Below are 12394 nucleotides of genomic sequence, written 5' to 3'. Positions count from 1 at the left end.
CGAGGGCCTGTAGCTGAGCTGACCCTGTAAAACATATGCAAGTGCCTACAGCTGAGCCGACCCTATAATCCATTATATGCGAGGGCCTGTAGCTAAGCTGACCCTGTAAAACATTATATGCGAGGGTCTGCAGGTGAGCTGACCCTGTAAAAATTATATACGAGGGCCTGCAGGTAAGCTAACCCTGTAAAACATTATATGCGAGGGCCTGCAGGTGAGCTAACCCTATAAAACATTATATGCGATTGCCTGTAGCTGAGCTGACCTTGTAAAACATTATATGCAAGGGCCTGCAGCTGAGCTGACCCTATAAACTATTATATGCAAGGGCCTGTAGGTGAACTGACCCTGTAAAACATTATATGCGAGGGCCTGCAGGTGAGCTAATCCTCTAAAAAATTATATGCAAGGGCCTGCAGGTGAGCTGACCCTGTAAAAAATTATATGTGAGCACCTGCAGATGAGCTGACCCTCTAAAAAATTATATGCCAGGGCATTATATGCGACAAATAAGCATGTTATTGATATGATGGAAGAGGAGGAGGAGGATGAGAAAAGCAAGATTCAACCATTTAACATTTTTTGTAAAGGAAGGGGTGCATGGGAATACAGTGTATTCAGTACATTATAAACAACACATTTAAAGTGCTTTTATGTTCATCCGCTTTCCTCTGGTGAAGTCGAGAAGTCGGGGGCAATCCAGGCCTTGTTCATTTTTTTAAGATTCAATCTGTCTGCATTTTCAGTTGACAGGCGGATACACTTATCTGTTATAATGCCACCAGCAGCAATAAATACCCGCTCAGACAAAACGCTGGCGGCAAGGCAGGTCAGCACCTCCAAGGCGTAGAGCGTCAGTTCATGCCATGTTGTCCAGCTTGGACACCGAGTTGTTGTAAGGCACTGAGAGATCATTGAGGACGCTGACACGGTCTGCTATGTACTCCTTTACCATCTTCCAAATTTTTTCCCTCCTTGTGACAGTAAGCCTCGCGTCAGGGTGAGGGTGCTGGCGGGGTGTCATGAAACTATCCCAGGCTTTGGAGAGTGTTGCCCTGCCTCTGTTGGAACTGCTGTGTGTTCCCTTTGTCTCAGTTCCTTCGGTTGCCCAAGGAACTACGGACTCTGCCGCCAGCGTTGTTAGATGGAAATTTTTGGAGCAATTTTTCCACAAGGATCTTCTGGTATTGCACTGTTTTGCTCATCTCCACCAGAGGAATGAGAGATGAGAAGTTCTCTTTGTAGCGGGTGTCGAGAAGGGTGAACACCCAGTAATCCGTGTTGTCTAAAATGTGTATAACGCGAGGGTCGCGAAAAAGGCAGCCTAACATGAAGTCAGCCATGTGTGCCAGTGTACCAACAGGCAAGACTTCGCAGTCGTCATCAGAAGGATGACTCTCAATCTCCTCATCCTCTTTCTCCTCTTCTGCCCACCTTTGCTGAACAGATGGACTTAAACTTCCATGGGTACTACCCTTTGTAGCTGAGGAAACCGTCTCCTGCTCCTCCGCTTCATCGTCCATTTCGCACTGAGAAGATGAACTCGGGATGGTCTGGCTATCACATGCAAAGAGTCGGCCTTAATTGTGAGCAGTGAGCGTTTGAGGAGACACAGAAGTGGGATGGTTACGCTGATAATAGCGTTATCGCCGCTCACCATCTGTGTTAATTCGTCAAAGTTTCTTAACCCCCTCGGCCCCCCTAGCTGAAACACCCTTAATGACCAGACCATTTTTTACACTTCTGCACTGCACTACTTTCACCGTTTATTGCTCGGTCATGCAACTTACCACCCAAATGAATTTTACCTCCTTTTCTTCTCACTAATAGAGCTTTCATTTGGTGGTATTTCATTGCTGCTGACATTTTAACTTTTTTTGTTATTAATCGAAATTTAACAAATTTTTTGCAAAAAAATGACATTTTTCACTTTCAGTTGTAACATTTTTCAAAAAAAAAGACATCCATATATAAATTTTTCGCTAAATTTATTGTTCTACATGTCTTTGATAAAAAAAAATGTTTGGGTAAAAAAAAATGGTTTGGGTAAAAGTTATAGCGTTTACAAACTATGGTACAAAAATGTGAATTTCCGCTTTTTGAAGCAGCTCTGACTTTCTGAGCACCTGTCATGTTTCCTGAGGTTCTACAATGCCCAGACAGTAGAAAAACCCCACAAATTACCCAATTTCGGAAAGTAGACACCCTAAGGTATTCGCTGATGGGCATAGTGAGTTCATAGAACTTTTTATTTTTTTTCACAAGTTAGCGGAAAATGATGATTTTTTATTAATTTTTTTCTTACAAAGTCTCATATTCCACTAACTTGTGACAAAAAATAAAAACTTCCATGAACACACTATGCCCATCATGAAATACCTTGGGGTGTCTTCTTTCCAAAACTTGTGGGGTAGTTATACTGCCCTGGCTTTTTAGGGGCCCAAATGCGTGCGTAGTAGTTTAAAATCAAAATCTGTAAAAAATGGCCTGTGAAATCCAAAAGGTGCTCTTTGGAATGTGGGCCCCTTTGCCCACCTAGGCGGCAAAAAAGTGTCACACATCTGGTATCGCCGTACTCAGGAGAAGTTGGGGAATGTGTTTTGGGGTGTCATTTTACATATACCCATGCTGGGTGAGAGAAATATCTTGGCAAAAGACAACTTTTACAATTTTTTTATACAAAGTTGGCATTTGACCAAGATATTTCTCTCACCCAGCATGGGTATATGTAAAAATACACCCCAAAACACATTCCCCAACTTCTCCTAAGTACGGCGATACCACATGTGACACTTTTTTGCAGCTTAGGTGGGCAAAGGGGCCCACATTCCAAAGAGCACCTTTCGGATTTCACAGGCCATTTTTTACAGATTTTGATTTCGAACTACTTTGCACGCATTTGGGCCCCTAAAATGCCAGGGCAGTATAACTACCCCACATGTAACCCCATTTTGGAAAGAAGACACCCCAAGGTATTTCGTGATGGGCATAGTGAGTTCATGGAAGTTTTTATTTTTTGTCACAAGTTAGTGGAATATGAGACTTTGTAAGAAAAAAAAGAAAAAAAATCATCATTTTCCGCTAACTTGTGACAAAAAATAAAAAGTTCTATGAACTCACTATGCCCATCAGCGAATACCTTAGGGTGTCTACTTTCTGAAATGGGGTCATTTGTGGGGTGTTTGTACTGTCTGGGCATTGTAGAACCTCAGGAAACATGACAGGTGCTCAGAAAGTCAGAGCTGCTTCAAAATGCGGAAATTCACATTTTTGTACCATAGTTTGTAAATGCTATAACTTTTACCCAAACCATTTTTTTTTTTTTTACTCAAACATTTTTTTTTATCAAAGACATGTAGAACAATAAATTTAGCGAAAAATTTATATATGGATGTCGTTTTTTTTGCAAAATTTTACAACAGAAAGTGAAAAATGTCATTTATTTGCAAAAAAATCGGTAATAACAAAAAAAGTAAAAATGTCAGCAGCAATGAAATACCACCAAATGAAAGCTCTATTAGTGAGAAGAAAAGGAGGTAAATTTCATTTGGGTGGTAAGTTGCATGACCGAGCAATAAACTGTGAAAGTAGTGTAGTGCAGAAGTGTAAAAAGTGGCCTGGTCATTAAGGGGGTTTCAGCTAGCGGGGTTGAAGTGGTTAAAGTAGCCACCTTTTGCTTTGATTACTGCTTTGCACACTCTTGGCATTCTCTTGATGAGCTTCAAGAGGTAGTCACCTGAAATGGTCTTCACTTCACAGGTGTGCCCTGTCAGGTTTAATAAGTGGGATTTCTTGCCTTATAAATGGGGTTGGGACCATCAGTTGCGTTGAGGAGAAGTCAGGTGGATACACAGCTGATAGTCCTACTGAATAGACTGTTAGAATTTGTATTATGGCAAGAAAAAAGCAACTAAGTAAAGAAAAACGAGTGGCCATCATTACTTTAAGAAATGAAGGTCAGTCAGTCAGCCGAAAAATTGGGAAAACTTTGAAAGTAAGGGCTATTTGACCATGAAGGAGAGTGATGGGGTGCTGCGCCAGATGACCTGGCCTCCACAGTCACCGGACCTGAACCCAATCGAGAGGGTTTGGGGTGAGCTGGACTGCAGAGTGAAGGCAAAAGGGCCAACAAGTGCTAAGCATCTCTGGGAACTCCTTCAAGACTGTTGGAAGACCATTTCAGGTGACTACCTCATGAAGCTCATCAAGAGAATGCCAAGAGTGTGCAAAGCAGTAATCAAAGCAAAAGGTGGCTATTTTGAGGAACCTAGAATATTACATATTTTCAGTTGTTTCACACTTTTTTGTTATGTATATAATTCCACATGTGTTAATTCATAGTTTTGATGCCTTCAGTGTGAATCTACAATTTTCATAGTCCTGAAAATAAAGAAAACTCTTTGAATGAGAAGGTGCGTCCAAACTTTTGGTCTGTACTGTATACTGCTCAAAAACTTGGCTCCTCCTGCTCCACTGTTTGTCAGCAGGGGAATACTGGATTCTGCCGTCCATACCAGACCTTCTCCATGTGGGTATGGCCTTCCACCCCAATGTTCTACAACTTTATCTAACTGCCTGGAGGTTGAACGGCTCTTATTTAAACAAAGAGGCCTTACCGATGCTGTCATATCTACTTTACTTCATGGTAGGAAACAGATCTCCAGAACTTATGTACAGACACGGAACACCTTTCTGTCCTTTGCAGGTAACAGATGGGATCCACAGAAGCAATTAGATGTGGGTCTAGTGTTAGAATTTTTGCAGGCAGGCTTCGATAAGGGTCTTAGAACCAGTACCCTTAGGCCTCTTTCACACGGGCGTCCCAGATTTTCTCCGGATGAGTCGCGTGTGCATTGGGGGAAACCCGTGCGAGTAGGCATGCAACTGCAGTCAGTTTTAACTGCTATTGCGTTCTGATGTTCATTTTTTTTTCCGCGCGAGTGCAATGCGCTTTGCACACGCGTGAGAAAAAACTGAATGTGCTACCCAGACCCGAACCCGGACTTCTTCACTGAAGTTCGGGTTAGGCCTCATGCACAAGACCGTTGTGTGCACCCGTGGCCGTTGTTCCGTTTTCCGTGATTTTCTGCGGACCCATTGACTTTTAATGGGTCCATTGAAAACTCGGAAAATGCACAGTTTTGCACCCGAGGCCGTGATCCGTGTTTCCTGTCCGTCAAAAAAATATGACCTGTCTTATTTTTTTGACGGACAACGGTTCACGGACCCATTCAAGTCAATGGGTCCGTGAAAGAACACGGATGCACACAAGATTGGCATCCGCGTCCGTGATCCCTGGCCGTAGGTTACTTTCATACAGACGGATCCGAAGATCCGTCTGCATAAAAGCTTTTTCAGAGCTGAGTTTTCACTTAGAATATACTGTCAGATCTGAGTTTTCACTAACACAGAGGCGTTCCCATAGTGATGGGGACACTTCAAGTGTGAATATCCTACGAACTGTGTACATGACTGACACCTGTTGCCAGGGAGCACCCGATCTCTTACAGGGGGCTGTGATCCGTACAATTAACCCCTCAGGTGCTGCCCCCGAGGGGTTAATTGTGCGTATCATAGCCCCCTGTAAGAGATCAGGGGCTGCCAGGCAGCAGGGGGCAGACTCCCCTCCCTCCCCAGTTTTAATTTCATTGGTGGCCAGTGCGCCGCCCCCCCCCGGCCCCCTTCCCTCCCTCCATTGTATTAATTTCATTGGTGGCCAGTGCGGCCTCCCCTCCCCCCCATCATTGGTGGCAGCGGAGAGTTCCGATCGGAGTCCCAGTTTAATTGCTGGGGCTCCGATCGGTAACCATGGCAACCAGGACGCTACTGCAATCCTGGTTGCCATGGTTACTTACCTGCTGCGCTGTCTGTGTCTGGCCGGGAGCTCCTTCTACTGGTAAGTGACATATCATTAAGCAATGCGCCGCACAGACCTGTCACTTACCAGTAGGAGGAGCTCCCGGCCGGTCACAGACATCGCAGCAGCCAGCAGGTAAGTATGATGCTTCTAATATTGCTTAGTAATTATGGCAACCAGGGGACTGCAGTAGCGTCCTGGTTGCCATGGTAACCGATCAGAGCCCCAGCGATTAAACTGGGACTCCGATTGGAACTCTCCGCTGCCACCAATGATCGGGGGGGGGGGGAGAGGGGAGGCCGCACACTGTGCCACCAATGATATAAATACAATAGAGGGTCACTACCTCTGACTCTAGAGCTATCTGCTTGAGGGAATGTGACATAGTCTTGTTTATCATAAACCTTTTGTTTGGAGAGGAGGATGAAATTCTATGCTGTGACCAGAGAGAATCTGGTCTAGGACCAGGAGGAGGCTTCTATAGAATCTCAGGCCTGATGGAAATTTGTGAGCCTGCCTCCCACCATACTTATGGCATCATTAAGTTTTTTGGGTAGAGGAGTCAGGGTTAAATAGAACCCTTCTTCCTCTAGAAGACTGCTTTCTTCCAGAGAAATCCCTTTTTTTGTTCCTCTGTTTCTATATTGGGAACGAAAACATTTTCTTTGCTGATAGAATTGGTACTCAGACGGAAAACCTTTTTTCTTGTCCAAGCCCTTATCCAATATATTGTTTAGTGCAGACCCAGAGAGCCTATCTCCCTCACAGGGTATAGAGCAGAGACTACTCTTTGAGCCTGCATCACCTGACCAAGACCTCAACCAGATTGCTCTACGGGTGGCATTTGATAGAGCAGTGGATCTGGCCAAAAGTTTTACCAGGTCTGCAGAAGCGTCGACTAGGAAATTTGAGGCCTGCTTCACTTTCCAATATTTTGAGGGATCTGCATATCGGTGTGGAACGTCTCCAGCATCAGCTGTCCTACAGCTGAGGAATCCATTTTAACTTCCTGGCAGCATGCTTTACTGGTGTCCATGTGCTCCAACTGGCTGTGTCCGCCCCGCTTTCGGCTGGCCAACGCAAGTCACACATGATGCCAGCGCAATACCAGAAGTGTGTCACTTAGCTTCGCCCAACTGTTGGCGGAAGTGAAGGGGCTCAGCGTGTCACGGGACTCCTCCTGCCCACAGAGGATTCCAATCTGCAGAGCCACAAGCAGCGCTGATCTCTCGTGCCCGCACAGCACACAGCCTGGGATACCTATAGCAGGGCTTACTCCAAGGGACAGAGAAGGGGAGGCCACTGGAGCCTCTGTCCACAACTCAGCCCTCCCAAGAAGGGGAATGGTCCAGGCTGAGCAAATCCAAGCCAGAGCACTGGCAGAGGCTTCCACGTGTCCTGAGGGACAGGAAGCAACAACTGAAGTAGGTAGGAGGAGGTGTCTTTTTATTGGGGCTTCTACTGTTATTTCCAGTGCTTGGGAGGCGGCATCGTCCTCCTAGCAGTGCCGGAGTGGAAGAGTTAGTGAAAAAAGAAGAAAAGACGGAAAAGCGAGGACTGGAATAGAAAAGATGACACTAGAAGCAAACCAGGCCAGGAAGAAGACAGCAACTTTGTGTGGCTGTCGTGGCCCATAACAGGTAGGAACTAGTGTTAGGGACCACTCATGGAGGCGACCTTGATGTGGTGAGTGGCTTATTACGCTTTGGCCAAAATGTACACCAATGCCTCATTCAACATCAGAAATAGAGGCAGGGCAGAGTGCTGGTTGCAGAGTGCGATTGCATTTGTGTTTTTACATTTATAGAAGGATTACTGCAGTCCCAGCACCGAGCTCCCCCTATAACCAGCAGCTAGCGCAGGAGCCAGAGATCCTGGAAGAGAATCCAACCAATCAGGAGCTGGATCTACAGCAGAGAGAGGAGCGGACCTCTATTAATGGTCGAGATGTGAGAGTGGAGAAGAGCACTGCCCCAACACAGAGATGGAGGAGGAGACCACCAACTGCAGAGAGAGGACCGGACCTCCACTAATGGCCGAGCTGTGAGAGCAGAGAAGAGCACTGCCCCAACAGAGAGATGGAGGAGCAGACCACTGACTGCAGAGAGAGGAGCGGACCTCCACTAATGGCCGAGCTGTGAGAGCAGAGAAGAGCACTGCCCCCAACAGAGAGATGGAGGAGGAGACCACCGACTGCAGAGAGAGGAGCGGACCTCCACTAATGGTCGAGCTGTGAGAGCGGAGAAGAGCACTGCCCCCAACAGAGAGATGGAGGAGGAGATTACCGACTGCAGAGAGAGGAGCGGACCTCCACTAATGGCCGAGCTGTGAGAGCGGAGAAGAGCATTGCCCCCAACAGAGAGATGGAGAAGGAGACCACCGACTGCAGAGAGAGGAGCAGACCTCCACTAATGGCCGAGCTGTGAGAGAGGAGAAGAGTACTGCCCTCAACAGAGATATAGAGGAGGAGACCACCGACTGCAGAGAGAGGTGCGGACCTCCACTAATGTGTGAGCTGTAAGAGCGGAGAAGAGCACTGCCCCCAACAGAGAGATGGAGGAGGAGACCACCAACTGCAGAGAGAGGAGTGGACCTCCACTAATGGCCGAGCTATGAGAGCGGAGAAGAGCACTGCCCCCAACAGAAAGATGGAGGAGGAGACCACCGACTGCAGAGAGAGAAGCGGACCTCCACTAATGGCCGAGTTGTGAGAGCAGAGAAGAGCACTGCCCCCAACAGAGAGATGGAGGAGGAGACCACCGACTGCAGAGAGAGGAGCGGAACTCCACTAATGGCTGAGCTATGAGAGTGGAGAAGAGCACTGCTTTCAACAGAGAGATGGAGGAGGAGACCACCGACTGCAGAGGGAGGAGCGGACTTCCACTAATGGCCGAGCTGTGAGAGCAGAGAAGAGCACTGTCCCCAACAGAGAGATGGAGGAGGAGACCACCGACTGCAGAGGGAGGAGCGGACTTCCACTAATGGCCGAGCTGTGAGAGCAGAGAAGAGCACTGTCCCCAACAGAGAGATGGAGGAGGAGACCACCGACTGCAGAGAGAGGAGCGGACCTCCACTAATGGCCGAGCTATGAGAGTGGAGAAGAGCACTGCTTCCAACAGAGAGATGGAGGAGGAGACCACCGACTGCAGAGGGAGGAGCGGACCTCCACTAATGGCCGAGCTGTGAGAGTGGAGAAGAGCAGTGTCCCCAACAGAGAGATCCATAAATACAGGACCAACCTGGGCAAGGTTAATCACATCCCTTCAGATGTGAATCACAATCATCAGTGACACTTTTTAATGACTTGTTTAATAAAAGTGAAGTATTAGTTTAACTTGGGCCAAGATAGGTTTCTATTGCCAACAGAGAGATGGAGGAGGAGACCACCGACTGCAGAGAGAGGAGCGGACCTCCACTAATGGCCGAGCTATGAGAGCGGAGAAGAGCACTGCCCCCAACAGAAAGATGGAGGAGGAGACCACCGACTGCAGAGAGAGAAGCGGACCTCCACTAATGGCCGAGCTGTGAGAGCAGAGAAGAGCACTGCCCCCAACAGAGAGATGGAGGAGGAGACCACCGACTGCAGAGAGAGGAGCGGAACTCCACTAATGGCCGAGCTATGAGAGTGGAGAAGAGCACTGCTTCCAACAGAGAGATGGAGGAGGAGACCACCGACTGCAGAGAGAGGAGCGGACCTCCACTAATGGCCGAGCTATGAGAGCGGAGAAGAGTACTGCCCCCAACAGAGAGATGGAGGAGGAGACCACCGACTGCAGAGAGATGAGCAGACCTCCACTAATGGCCGAGCTGTGAGAGCGGAGAACAGCACTGCCCCCAACAGAGAGATGGAGGAGGAGACCACCGACTGCAGAGAGAGGAGCGGACCTCCACTAATGGCCGAGCTATGAGAGCGGAGAAGAGCACTGCCCCCAACAGAAAGATGGAGGAGGAGACCACCGACTGCAGAGAGGAGCGGACCTCCACTAATGGCCGAGCTATGAGAGCGGAGAAGAGTACTGCCCCCAACAGAGAGATGGAGGAGGAGACCACCGACTGCAGAGAGGAGCGGACCTCCACTAATGGCCGAGCTATGAGAGCGGAGAAGAGCACTGCCCCCAACAGAAAGATGGAGGAGGAGACCACCGACTGCAGAGAGGAGCGGACCTCCACTAATGGCCGAGCTGTGAGAGCGGAGAAGAGCACTGCCCCCAACAGAGAGATGGAGGAGGAGACCACCGACTGCAGAGCGGAGCGGACCTCCACTAATGGCTGAGCTGTGAGAGCGGAGAAGAGCACTGGCTCCAACAGAGAGATGGAGGAGGAGACCACCGACTGCAGAGAGAGGAGCGGACCTCCACTAATGGCCGAGCTGTGAGAGCGGAGAAGATCACTGCCCCCAACAGAGAGATGGAGGAGGAGACCACTGACTGCAGAGGAGTAAGAAGAGGAGAGGACTACAACTCCCAGCATGTCCAGCCTGTTATTATGTGATATCAGAGGACATTACAGGAGGAGGTAGGAGAGGACTACAACTCCCAGCCTCTCTGTAGAGATTTCCCGCTTTCTTCGCTTTCCAGGTTTTCAGTTTCACGAGGCTGAAGTTGGTTTCTTATTCGGCAGTTTCTTATACATTACTATGACAAATAAACCTTTTTCCCCTTATTCCTCTGCAGTAAATCTGTTTTTTTCTACATAAATGTTAAATATTATTTGTGAACAATCAGATTAATAAAAAAAAATCTACATTATTGGTGTTTTTACTGAAAAAAACGATAGTGAAAAATGGATGAAAAAATATGCATTTAGAATAAGTAACTGGTGATTTTAAGGGGTTAAACGCTGTTGGGCCACTAATCTAAGGGTGGAAATATAAAGAGTAAGGACCCCTCCATAACACCCAACTGTACCCAGCCTGGCCCAAACTGTGGATTGGCAGGAAAACAGGTGCCAACCTTGCCAACTATATACATTTTCAGCATTTTGAATAAGTAACTGAGGAATTTAAGGGGTTAAACGCCGTTGGGCCACTAATCAAAGGGTTAAAATATAGAGAGTAGGGGCCCCTCCATAACACCCAACTGTATCCAGCCTGGCCCAAACTGTGGATTGGCAGGAAAACAGGTGCCAACCTTGCCAACTATATACATTTTCAGTATTTTGAATAAGTGGTGATTTTAAGGGGTTAAATGCTGTTGGGCCACTGATCTAAGGGTAGAAATACAAAGAGTAAGGACCCCTCCATAATACCCATTTGTATCCAGCCTGGCCAAAACTGTGGATTGGCAAGAAAACAGGTGCCAACCTTGCCAACTATATACATTTTCAGCATTTTGAATAAGTAACTGAGGAATATAAGGGGTTAAACGCTGTTGGGCCACTAATCTAAGGGTGTAAATATATAGAGTAAGGGCCCCTCCATAATACCCAACTGTACCCAGCCTGGCCCAAACTGTGGATTGGCAGGAAAACAGGTGCCAACCTTGACAACTATATACATTTTCAGCATTTTGAATAAGTAACTGAGGAATATAAGGGGTTAAACGCCGTTGGGCCACTAATCTAAGGGTGTAAATATATAGAGTAAGGGCCCCTCTATAACACCCAACTGTACCCAGCCTGGCCCAAACTGTGGATTGGCAGGAAAACAGGTGCCAACCTTGCCAACTATATACATTTTCAGCATTTTGAATAAGTAACTGAGGAATATAAGGGGTTAAACGCTGTTGGGCCACTAATCTAAGGGTGTAAATATATAGAGTAAGGGCCCCTCTATAATACCAAACTGTACCCAGCCTGGCCCAAACTGTGGATTGGCAGGAAAACAGGTGCCAACCTTGCCAACTATATACATTTTCAGCATTTTGAATAAGTAACTGAGGAATATAAGGGGTTAAACGCTGTTGGGCCACTAATCTAAGGGTGTAAATATATAGAGTAAGGGCCCCTCCATAACACCCAACTGTATCCAGCCTGGCCCAAACTGTGGATTAAAACAAGACCTATATTATTCTTCTAATTTGTTTCCTAACGTGAGTTACCAAATGGGCTTTAACCCCTTAAAATCACCAAAATGCTGAAAATGTATATAGTTGGCAAGGTTGGCACCTGTTTTAATGCCAATCCACAGTTTGGGCCAGGCTGGGTACAGTTGGGTGTTATGGAGGGGTCCTTACTCTTTATATTTTAACTCTTTGATTAGTGGCCCAACAGCATTTAACCCCTTAAATTCCTCAGTTACTTATTCAAAATGCATATTTTTTTATCCATTTTTCACTATCGTTTTTTTCAGTAAAAACACCAATAATGTAGATTTTTATTAATTAATCTGATTGTTCACAAATAATATTTAACATTTATGCAGAAAAAAAACAGATTTACTGCAGAGGAATAAGGGGAAAAAGGTTTATTTGTCATAGTAATGTATAAGAAACTGCCGAATAAGAAACCAACTTCAGCCTCGTTTCAGTTTCCTCACAATTACTTTTCTTCAACCTTGTTGAGCTCCGCCCCTTCACTGATCACATGATAGTGACGTCA

Source organism: Bufo gargarizans, unplaced genomic scaffold, assembly GCF_014858855.1.
Source record: "Bufo gargarizans isolate SCDJY-AF-19 unplaced genomic scaffold, ASM1485885v1 original_scaffold_1696_pilon, whole genome shotgun sequence".
Lineage (NCBI taxonomy): Eukaryota > Metazoa > Chordata > Amphibia > Anura > Bufonidae > Bufo > Bufo gargarizans.
The sequence above is the reverse complement of the archived record's forward strand: the minus strand, read 5'-3'. Positions refer to the sequence as shown.